The sequence below is a fragment of the Brachyhypopomus gauderio genome, chromosome 20, assembly GCF_052324685.1.
Source record: "Brachyhypopomus gauderio isolate BG-103 chromosome 20, BGAUD_0.2, whole genome shotgun sequence".
In the NCBI taxonomy this organism is placed as follows: Eukaryota; Metazoa; Chordata; class Actinopteri; order Gymnotiformes; family Hypopomidae; genus Brachyhypopomus; species Brachyhypopomus gauderio.
Window position 1 is genome coordinate 8852369 of NC_135230.1, and position 11328 is coordinate 8863696.

Below are 11328 nucleotides of genomic sequence, written 5' to 3' on the forward strand. Positions count from 1 at the left end.
TGACCAGCAAATGGACTTTTCTGATTTATTTTGAATAGATATTTAACTAATTTCATACAGGATTGTGGTCCAGTCATATCCCTGAGATTGTTTCCATAAACATATTTAGTGTTATTGATTTAAATGCAGATCCTGGTAGTATATACAAGCAATACAAGCAACATTGTATTGCTTGAACTTACTTAGGCCATAAAACACCGGCCACTGAGGGACGGTGCTAAACTGGTTTAAGTCAGACCTGCGGCCACTGCTTTGTTGAGATGGACAAGTGTGTGAGCGTCCCTCCAGGGTTGGGTTTTACAGCTGCTATGACCCATTTGAATTCTTTGGGCTTCCTCTGGGCCAAATTCTTCACGACTCAAGTATATTTTACCATGGTTGTGCAGATGATGCTCTGAACTATTTACACCACATTACTATAGTCCCTTTGACTCACTACGTCAGTGCTTTGAACACATTACAAACTGGACGTGTGAAATGTTTCTGTGAAACAGCTTATTTACAGTCAACGAGAAGTAGGAAGGAAAGAAGACACGTGTAACAATCTGCGGTTTAAAGGGTAGCAGATTAAGGAGTGAGTAGAACAAACAAATGCCAAAGCCAGTAATGTGAAACACTGGCACCAGACAGCAAGGCAGGAGGAAGAGACTGAGGAAAAGACAGAAATCCACAAACACGTGAAGGCAAGTGCAGGTGTGACGGCCCTGTCTAAGCATCGAGGTCATAGCTGGTCATGGGGAGTTTTTCCTCGCCACTGTCGCCTCTGGCTTGCTCATTAGGGATTTGGGCCCATAGTATTGTTAACCTTGTAAATCCTGTAAAGCCGCTTTGAGACAACATGTGTTGTGAAAAGCGCTATACAAATAAGTTTGATTTGATTTGATAGCTGGCAGAGCCGGTTCAGACTTTCCTGGGGCCCAAAACACAGTTTTGATAAGGGTTCTCCTACCTGAACTGTCTGACCATTTTTGGACAGTTGCACCTTATTCTCCAACTAGTGTTTTCCCTCCCTTATTCGCTTAAGAATAATCAGCCGTTTACAGCACAAAATGAGTTAATTGTATCAGCGCCTTTATGCCCATTCATACAGGCTCTGACAGCGTGGAGAAGACGAATGAGGGAGGCCACAAAACAAGACAGTTGAAAGCGTATTTACGATGCCTATTTACATAACTGATTTGCTTTTAAGGAGTGAGCAGGACCAACATAAACACAGTGCTGTAAGAAAAAGCAACACTACCTAATCTGTCAGACGCAGTAATAGACCGACTTCTTAACAAAACGCAGAAAGCAACCGGAACCCCTACACAAACAGCAGCCACTCCCTAAGTCCAGGAACACCAGCCACAGAGAATATTTACAAATGTACAACACAAAAACAAAGGGGACAAGTCATGAGCACAAGCCACAAACCCAGAAAAATTAGTCAAACCTAAAGTAACAAGCAAATACAAGAATCTCACACGAACACAGCAGGGCATCACAGCCTAGCCACAGTCTAGCCACACGGGTGGGCAAACTTTCTGAGTTGCGTGCCACAGTGGGTTCTAAAATTTGACAGAGGGGCCGGGTCAGGAGCATTTGGACATGCAATTTAAGCTCAGTCATTTCTAATTGTTTTAAACCTCGCAAAATCACGGTCGGATTGTTCCGAGAGACAAACTGCATTGAATATCCTGCCTGCAGCAGAAACTAGATAGGGCTCTTTAAGTTGGTTATTGCTAGCCTTTGCTAATTTGAATGCCCGCAAAAAAAAAAAAAAAAAAAAAAAAAAAACTGGCCTTGGTACTTGACTCTTGAATCGCAGTTTGTCGGTGAAAAAAATTCAGCTGAGCCTGTAAATTAGTAGCCAACCTCTGGGCAGTAGCTGCTTGACCTTCTGTCGACTTGCTAGCGTAATTTGCTTCGTAGCAAAGTGACCACTGATATTGTACTCTTTGAAAACTGCAACTGTTTCTTGACATATCAGCAGAGGTGGGCAGTCCAGGTTCAGAAAGTAAAAGTCCTCACCAGGATTTTGCTCAGGCTTGCTAGATTTTCTAATTAGTGCAATCCAGGTAAAAATTAGTGGAATCAACACAAGGAGGACTTTTGTGGACTGGTGAGGACTTTTACTTTCTGAACCTGGAATGCCCACCTCTGCATATCAGACGTTGATCAGACCTCAGTGAAAAAACACTTTTTCGGCATTCCGTGTCCACTTTTCTTTTCTTTGGTCTGCTTGTTTTTTCCGAAGGGTGAATATATATATACATACACACAATGCCCATTAATATTAAAATGCCTTGACACTGGAAATTTAATCCCGATGGTTTGAAGGTATTCAACAAACCATTCAGCAAGTCTTCTCTTGGTTTCTCCAATGTGATGCTGATTGCATCTCTTACAAGTAATACAATAGACAACAACTCCTGTTGTCATGAGGATGAATGATGACAATAGATCATCATTCAATAGATCTTATGGCAGTTATTTTAGTGGTTGTGTTAATAAATGTAAACGTAGCATCTAGATCGATTGCAGGCTACAGCACCACCATTGGAATCCGAATGGTTAATTAAATCATTCTTGACAAGCATGTCTTTAACGTTGTTTCATCTATAAGAGATTAGTGGAGGATCCTTCAAAGGGGATGCAGTCTGTACACCGTCCTGGAGGATACTGAAGTGTTGAAGTATAAAATTAGCCACAGTTTCATTTGTGGCTAGGAAGGAATTCTTGTTGTCTCAGGAGATTGTTTACAGGTCAATGTGTCAATTTGCTTGCACAGCTGATGAATGACCTCTGTGTCCCAAACATCCTGTTTCTCTGGAAATTTTGTGTACTTTACTACAATTTCTCTCTCTCACCTCTTATATATAAAGATAAGATGAGATAAGATAATCCTTTATTAATCCCACAATGGGGAAATTTGCATGTGTGTGTGTGTATGTGGACACACACATTATATATTTTGAACAAAAATATAAATGCAACACTTTTGATTTTGCTCCCATTTTCAAGAGCTGAACTCAAAGATCTCAGACTTTTCCTGTTCTTCATACCACAGTTCGCACCACACAAAAACACGCACACAAATGCTGATGTAGTAAAAGATGTAACTGAGAAATGTATCACCATTTGATCTTTCCGGCTTTGACCCTTTGATCTTTCTGACTTTGTTTTGCTAATCTCTCTCACATATCATTATTGTCTATAGGCTTGGCATATGACATGAATAACAGACAGGGGTGTTTCAGTAATGTTGCAAGACCCTGAGGAGAAAATTTCACAGGTCACATATATCTTACAGAAGCATAAAGCATAGTAATCAACATTATATAAACTAGCTTAGTTGAATAGGCTGATAATATACAATTTTTTTTTTTACATCTGCACCACTGTTTGGTCTTTGGGCTACTCTGATTGAAAAAGAAAACAGAATGTCAGACTCCTGTTCACATTCTTATTTCAGACTATTTTTCATTACATATTCAGGTCCATGAAGAGAATCCACAGTTCTCATATGTGATCCTTCCACCTATTATCATATGTGATGAAGAAGAACATAATACAGGCAGAATTCATACTGCAGGCAGAATGCACAAGTACCAGGGACTTTTACATTTTTTTTCAGACGCTAAGACACAAAAAGTGGTCCTTATAGCACAATTTCTGAAACAACTAACCCATGTAGCCTATCTATTGACCTAGTGCGCTAAACCTTAAGCACATTCTCTGCCTTACACTCATTTAGAAATTCCAAAACACACTTTTTGCAAAACTTTAAACTAGTTTGTTAATTTGATACTCTTATCGGGCGATATAAAAATTATCGCCGTTAATCTATTCTTAAAGTTGGGTTGGGAACTGTGTCAAAATGGGTAAGCAAACTATGATGACTTTCACCTTGATAGTTTAGCTCGGCTGTATTCCTAACCAAAATGCACAGTAGGGGCGAGAATGAGTTTTCAAACCTGTGAATTACAAATCGTACGTGTGCTTACATGGATGCAGCCACGAAGTCGCCAGGTTTCCTTCATGGAAAATTAATTTTTAGGAACGTAAAGTGTTACCGGAGCTGAGCTCGGAGCGGTCGTTTTCTGCATGGTCCCCCCCCCCAAATTACATTCGTGAGGTTAAATGTACTAAATGTTGGCTTACATTTCAAATATCATGTTTAGCTGAATAAACATGTTATCAACCCCTTTTAATGTACAGTATGTAGACTTACAAATTAATTCATGTTTAACTGAATAAACCATTGAACACGAGTAGCCTACATTTTATTACAGTTTTTCTCGATTGTTAACACACTAATGCTGGTAATTGAGACACAATGACCACAACATGTAACTATTGCACCAATCCCCTGAACCAATTCTACTAAACTACAAGCACAATTCCTGCTTTACACTCAAATTGCAGTTCTAAAACACACTTTTTTCAAAACACTACACACAATTTTCTGCATTTGGCATAATTTTCATGAAGAAAATCTCTTGTTTTCACAAGGAACACACTGCTATTCAAAATTCTAAAGTTAATTGTCCTACTATGCACACTGACTCATCATATCAGCAAACACCTGTCACACATGTGTACAACCAGCAATCAGAGCTTTAGCATAAAATGGCAAAAGCTCTTCTGTTGGTGGTGAGCTCTTCTGTTTTGGAGCAATGGATGCCAACAGCGGAAACAGAGGGAGAGCCAGAGGAGTGAGAGCAAGAGGAGGAGGACGAGGATGAGGAAGGCCAAGGACCGTAATCTCTGATGAGATCCCAGCCACTTTGGTTGACCATGTGGTCTATGGTCTAACAATGAGGGAGGCTGGGCAAAGAGTACAGCCAAATGTGAGTAGGTACACTGTAGCATCCATCATCCGGACTTTCCGTAATGAGAACAGGTAAGAAATCAACTCTCAGTAGGAAACTGCAGTACTGCATATCAATACAGTACTCAATGAGTACAGTATTGCCTGTGGACTGTTCTGTAGGACTGTAAATATAATATAAAGTATATATAATATAAAGTATGTTTCAAGTATTTGGGAAATGTATTCCTACTTTGTGTTCCTACACAGTATTTACAGTATTTTACTATTTGTATTGCAGAACTGAAAGGTTACCAACATGAGGTGGACGGAAACGTCTTTTGTCTCCTGAATAGGAAACTGAAATCCTGAACATGGTCCTAGAAAATAATGCCATAACATTATGGAAAATACAAAGAAAAATAATAGAAAACAACGAGATATTTCAAAATATTGATAGGGTGAGATTATCAACGCTGGACCGTGTCTTGCGCAGAAATAATCTGTGGATGAAGCAGGTCTACAGGGTGCCTTTTGAACGAAATTCAGAAAGAGTCAAAGAACTGAAATATAACTATGTGCAAGTAAGCCCTATACAATCTCACAACTGATCAGTGGTGGACGAAGTACACCAATTATGTACTTGAGTAAAAGTACAGTTACCTTGCATTGAATATTACTCAAGTAAAAGTAAAAGTATTCACCTCAATTTTTTACTTGAGTAGAAGTACAAAAGTATCTGCCTTCAAAAATACTTAAGTATTAAAAGTAAAAGTAAAAACCTTTTTTTTCTTAGCGTCACATCAAAACCCCTAGGCCTACTCGATCAAAAGGTGAACAGGAAACAGTGCCTTACATTTGCCTAGCAAACACAAAATACACAAAACTAGCCTATATTATCCTCACAACATTCATCTCCAAACTTTATCCATATTAATAATTCACACTAGAAAGGTAGACAAGTGGACAAACAGTTTTATATAAAAACATAATTCACCACCAACAGAACAATAATTTCGAACTGGCCACTTCAGTCCTAGCTTGGGGGACTTTTTCTGAGGTTCTACGTTGTCCACCACATGGCGGGACAGGGAAGCTAGAAGCTCTAGCACATAGAACTAGAACTGTGTGCAGCCCAACCAACTGAACTCATAATATTAAACTTGGCCAAATAATTAATAATTATTAATATAATAATAATCACCTAGAACTAGAACTGTGTGCAGCCCTACCAACTGAACTCATAATATTAAACTTGGCCGAATAATTAATATAATAATAATCAGTTGCCAACTCTCACGCAATGAGCGTGAGACACACACGCATTGACTGTCTTTACCAGAGACCGTTTTCACTCGCACTACACTTCACATACATCCGATTTCTCACACTGAAAAAAAATCTAGTTTATTTACCTCTGATCTACATCTATGATTCAATGAGTTACTAGTTCGCTGTGGCGCCAAACACTGGCGATCGATCGCGACATAATACTTAATTTGTGTCCAACAATTTACACTCGCCGCCACCCCCGCCAACATTTTACACACATGCCGCCGCCCCGCCCCCCAACCCTGATAATAATAATTTTAATAATAATTTTAATAATTTTGCTTCGCTCATATTTACTTGCCTTCGCCTCCCTCATATGAATAAATTGTGAAGTTCGCTTCGCTTGGCCAAATTCGCGTGTATGTGTCCCCGGCTTTAACGTTTGATGTGGGAGTCTCCTGTGTTAAACTGGCGCTTAGCATCTCCACAGATTGCAATTCGGGTACTAGCACATTGCTTTGGATAAAAGCATCTGTTAAATGTAGTGTACTTCAATGTGATATAATTAACCGGGGTATATAAACCTACTAATCTAATGGTGAACTTACTTCGATGTGTTTTTTCAAGTTTGACAGCGAGTTCATAAATGATGACAGCGATGTGTTCTTCGGAATGCAGAGGAGGAATACGAATAATTCTTCTTTTCGAGGAATACAAACACTTCGGCTAAATAAGGCCAGGGGTGTTGGCAGGCCCGTCGCGATGGGGCAGGCAAACCAGGCAATTGCTTGGGGCCCCAAGCTGGCCTGGGGCCCCCAGACAACAACAGGTTAAGAATTAAATGCAGCGACAAACTGTGTGAGCCCCCCTTTACATTCTCAAAGTCATGAGCAATGACACTGTTCTCAGAATCCCCCTCAAGGGGCCCCTCCCACCAGCTGCTTAAGGCAGGTAGACACTGTCCTGGCAGACAGCCAAGTTATAGACGCCGGCAAATATGAAACTTAACCATGAAGCGAATTTATCCATCAGGAAGCCAAAAGAGAAAACAAAAGAAGGAAGAGGAACACAAAAAAAACTAGTGGTGGGCCGTTAACGGCGTTCGTTAATTTGATACTCTTATCGGGCGATATAAAAATTATCGCCGTTAATATATCTACTAAATGGGTAAGCAAACTATGATGACTTTCAACTTGACAGTTTAGCTCGGCTGTATTCCTAACCAAATTGCACAGTAGGGGCGAGAACGAGTTTTCAAACCTGTGAATTAAAAATCGTACGTGTGTTTACATGGATGCAGCCACGAAGTCGCCAGGTTTGCTTCATGGAAAATTCATTTTTAGGAACGTAAAATATTACCGGAGCGGAGCTCGGAGCGGTCGTTTTCTGCATGGTCCTAGCGCTAGATTCGTCGCTATTTAAATATTTATTTTTAACCGTTAAAACTTCAGAGGACCAAACCGGCTTTTGAAAAAGTCCCCCCCAAATTATGTCCGTGAGATTAAATGTACTAAATGTTGGCTTACATTTCAAAGATCATGTTTAGCTGAATAAACATGTTATCAACCCCTTTTAATGTACAGTATGTAGGCTTACAAATTCATGTTTAACTGAATAAACCGTTGAACACGAGTAGCCTACATTTTATTGAGTATGTTTTTTTCTTCAAGTATCAAAGTAGAACAGCTTCCTCAAGCAGTCATTGATGCATTTTGGAAACAGGAGATGAGCCCCTGGTCTAATGCACCCTCTGTATTAAGAAACCCTATCTCAAAAGCTGACTTTTAGTTATTACTTGGGTAGCACACATATGAGCCATTTTAATATAGATTAATCTAGATTAATTTCAAGATTTCAGTGAGATTAATCTAGATTTAAAAAATTTATCTATGCCCACCCCTAAAAAAACACAAGACAGTGGTAAGTGATGATTTACACTGGATAAATTAGGCCTACCTGTACAAATGGTGTAATTTAGCAGCAGGTAGGCTAAAAACAATATATACGTCCCGGGTAATCCCATACTTAAATCTGCTATGTTCAGCTACAAGTAGTAAATTTGTAAAGTAGTTAGTTTGAGGTGTATATGCTGTGGTTCTTGAAGGTGGACTGCGGCCAGATATGTTTTTTTTTTTGGCCGGAGGGGGGTTTGGGCATGAGATTTCTGGTGTGGAGGTTGGGGGAGCCCCGGTTGGTGTCTTTGCTTGGGGCCCCCAAATACCTTGAAACGGCACTGGGTGTTGGGGGAAGACATCTGTTGCAGCCATGTCAGATCCTCAGCCATTTAGCGTACAAATCTTAATCTCTTACTGAGCGCTGATTGGTTATAGTCTGTGACATGGTACACTTTTACCTTTCGGTATTTTATTAAACGTTGATTTAAAAATGAAAAAGGAACGAGATGTTTCTGTAAATGTAACGAAGTGAAAAGTACAAATTTTCGCTTTGAAATGTAGTGAAGTAAAAGTATAAAGTCTTACCAAATAAAAGTACTTGAGTAAAGTACAGATACATGGAAATGTTACTTAAGTACAGTAACGAATTACATTTACTTAGTTACTGTCCACCACTGCAACTGATGTATCCCCTCAACACTGTATAAATTATACATATTTCAGTATTGTAATCATAATGATTGTGCTTCACAATAGTGACTCCTCCATGTCTATTTCTGATACTGTCATGTGTGTTTCAGAGAATCTTTGAGCTAGAGGTAGATGCAGTGGAGCACCAATTCATCTTCATTGATGAGGTTGGATTCAACCTCACAAAAAGACGGACGAAGGAGGGGAAGGAATATCATTGGCCAGCGTGCCATTGTATGCAACATAGTTTTTTTTTACTGTAATTGTAACTGTATATAGTAAACTCTTCTGTTGTTGTGTATGTAGACCACTGTATGTGCAACTTTGTGTTGGGTGGGATGTACACTGTGTACATTGCTTTTGTGGGAAAAAATAAAATATATTTGTTACTGTATATGTGTGTTCTGAGTATAAAAACACTATTCTAAAATATTTTACAATGCACTTATGTATTTCCTGTCTGTAGTAAGTGTAACACTGCACAAAAAAGGCCTAAGTCATTATGATGAATGGAGAAGAAGTGTTTTCCATTCATCATAGTGTTTTACATTGAGCACATCAGTGTTCAACCAGTTGTTATAAATGTCTATTCATATGATGGTTTGTGTGTGTCATCTGAGAACAAAATACCATTTTGAGAAGATATAATATTGTTCTGACTGTAAAGTTTCATTTTGAAAGAGAACTGAGGGGTTTTGCCCATTGTGTGTGTGTTTTTCTGATTTGTGTGTAGAGTTTTGAGAGTATGAGGCATGCTTTCAGACAATGTGTGTAAACAATCGAGAAAAACTGTAAGCATGTTTTTTTTCTTCAAGTATCAAAGTAGAACAGCTTCCTCAAGCAGTCATTGATGCATTTTGGAAACAGGAGATGAGCCCCTGGTCTAATGCACCCTCTGTATTAAGAAACCCAATCTCAAAAACTGAATTTTAGTCATTACTTGGGTAACACACATATGAGCCATTTTAATATAGATTAATCTAGATTAATCTAGATTAATTTCAAGATTTCAGTGAGATTAATTTAGATTTAAAAAATTAATCTATGCCCACCCCTACTTTAAACACAGTTGTTCACACAAGACACAACATTCAAAACTGAAAACCATGTGTTTTTTTTGGAAAACACTGACACGCAACTGCTACACTCACCAATATCCATACCCAGTCCTCACACGTTACAACACAGCTAATTTTTAGACATCAAAGCCTAATCCCTATAGGCCACAAGTTGCAAATCTTGGTGTGCACATCACTGGAGTTCAATATTCCATAGAGATGATGATGAAGAGTACGAGAATGAGGACGAGGATGAGCAACCATAATGGATGAGATCAGAGCCACTCTGGTTGACCATGTGGTCAAGCATGCGTTGGGTTTTCTGGAGGTAAAGGGTCCAACCTTATCTGGGCTGCTACACTGTAGCATCATCCAGACAATTCAAAATGAGAACAGATAAGTAGACTCATCCTCTATACATACTACATCATGTACTAGACTACCCCTCTATACATACTACATCATGTACTAGACTACCCCTCTATACATACTACATCATGTACTAGACTACCCCTCTATACATACTACATCATGTACTAGACTACCCCTTAGTGGGTGGCTATCCACCTCAGAACAGAAAGAGACCATAATCAATATGGTCAGAGCAAACAACTGTATACGTTTACAACAACTACAACAGCACATCATTACTGACAACGTCACCATCAGCAACATCCATTCAGTGAGTCTATCCAGACTGGGCCAGTGACAGTGTGAAACAACTGTACTATGAATTTGCCACTCATCATCATGCCACTCTTGGTCCCTACAACACTGTGCATATCATCACCTTCTTCAACACAGAGCACAACACACTCATTCTCCATCACCAGGGGGATGAACCAGAACAGTCCAGGTTTGTTGTCATCTGGAACAACATAAGTTTGCACCGGGCTGCTCAAGTACAAACTGGTTCACTGAACAGCCACGATTTGTTGTGATTCCACCAAACTCTCCATTGTTGTTGAGTTCTTTTTGGCATGGAGGTGGTCACCAACCCCACCAGTGTAAATACATTCAGCAGGTGATGGAGGAAGCTTGAGGTTATTTTGGCTTTTTGTTCTTTTTTGTTGTTCATGTGTTTACAGTACATACAGCATGTGTTGCTGTAGTGTTCATGCAAAACCAAAAAGAAACCCTTTCCCTTGTATTTTACTTTATAGTGTAAATGTACTGAATATGCAGAATATGCATGTATATGTGAGACCTCTGACAGACCTTCCCAGCAGACTACAAACTGAACACTCAAACACATGGTAGTAGTGTTTTCCATTTGTCACTTCAGTGTGTAGTCACATATATGAAAGACTAATCATCTGATATTTGTGTGTAGGGTTTAGATGCAAAAATATGGTTTTGGCAAGAGTTGCAAGAGTTTTGGTTGAAGTTTGTGCTTTTTCCAAAAGTGTGAGATGTTTGCCTGTTGTGTGTGTAGCATTGGCTGCTGTGTGTTAAGTTTCGACAAAAGAGCCATAGTTTCAAAGATTGGGTCTTAGCGTCTGCAAATCCATCAGGCAGGAGGCTAAAACTGGATCTCCAATCACGTAGACGCGCAAATGGTAAAATGACATGGGGAAGCATTGCCACCTGGTGGCTACGTGTCGAAATGAATCAGAATCAG

The 11328-nt window shown here is 39.4% G+C and overlaps 1 long non-coding RNA gene across 1 annotated transcript; it reads left to right on the forward strand.

Moving 5' to 3' along the window:
• LOC143484431 (uncharacterized) lies at positions 1–9006 on the forward strand. The gene is made up of 2 exons (XR_013122638.1): positions 1–7231; positions 8760–9006. It is a non-coding gene; the product is annotated as an uncharacterized LOC143484431 (long non-coding RNA).
• The last annotated feature ends 2322 nt before the right edge of the window (positions 9007–11328 follow it).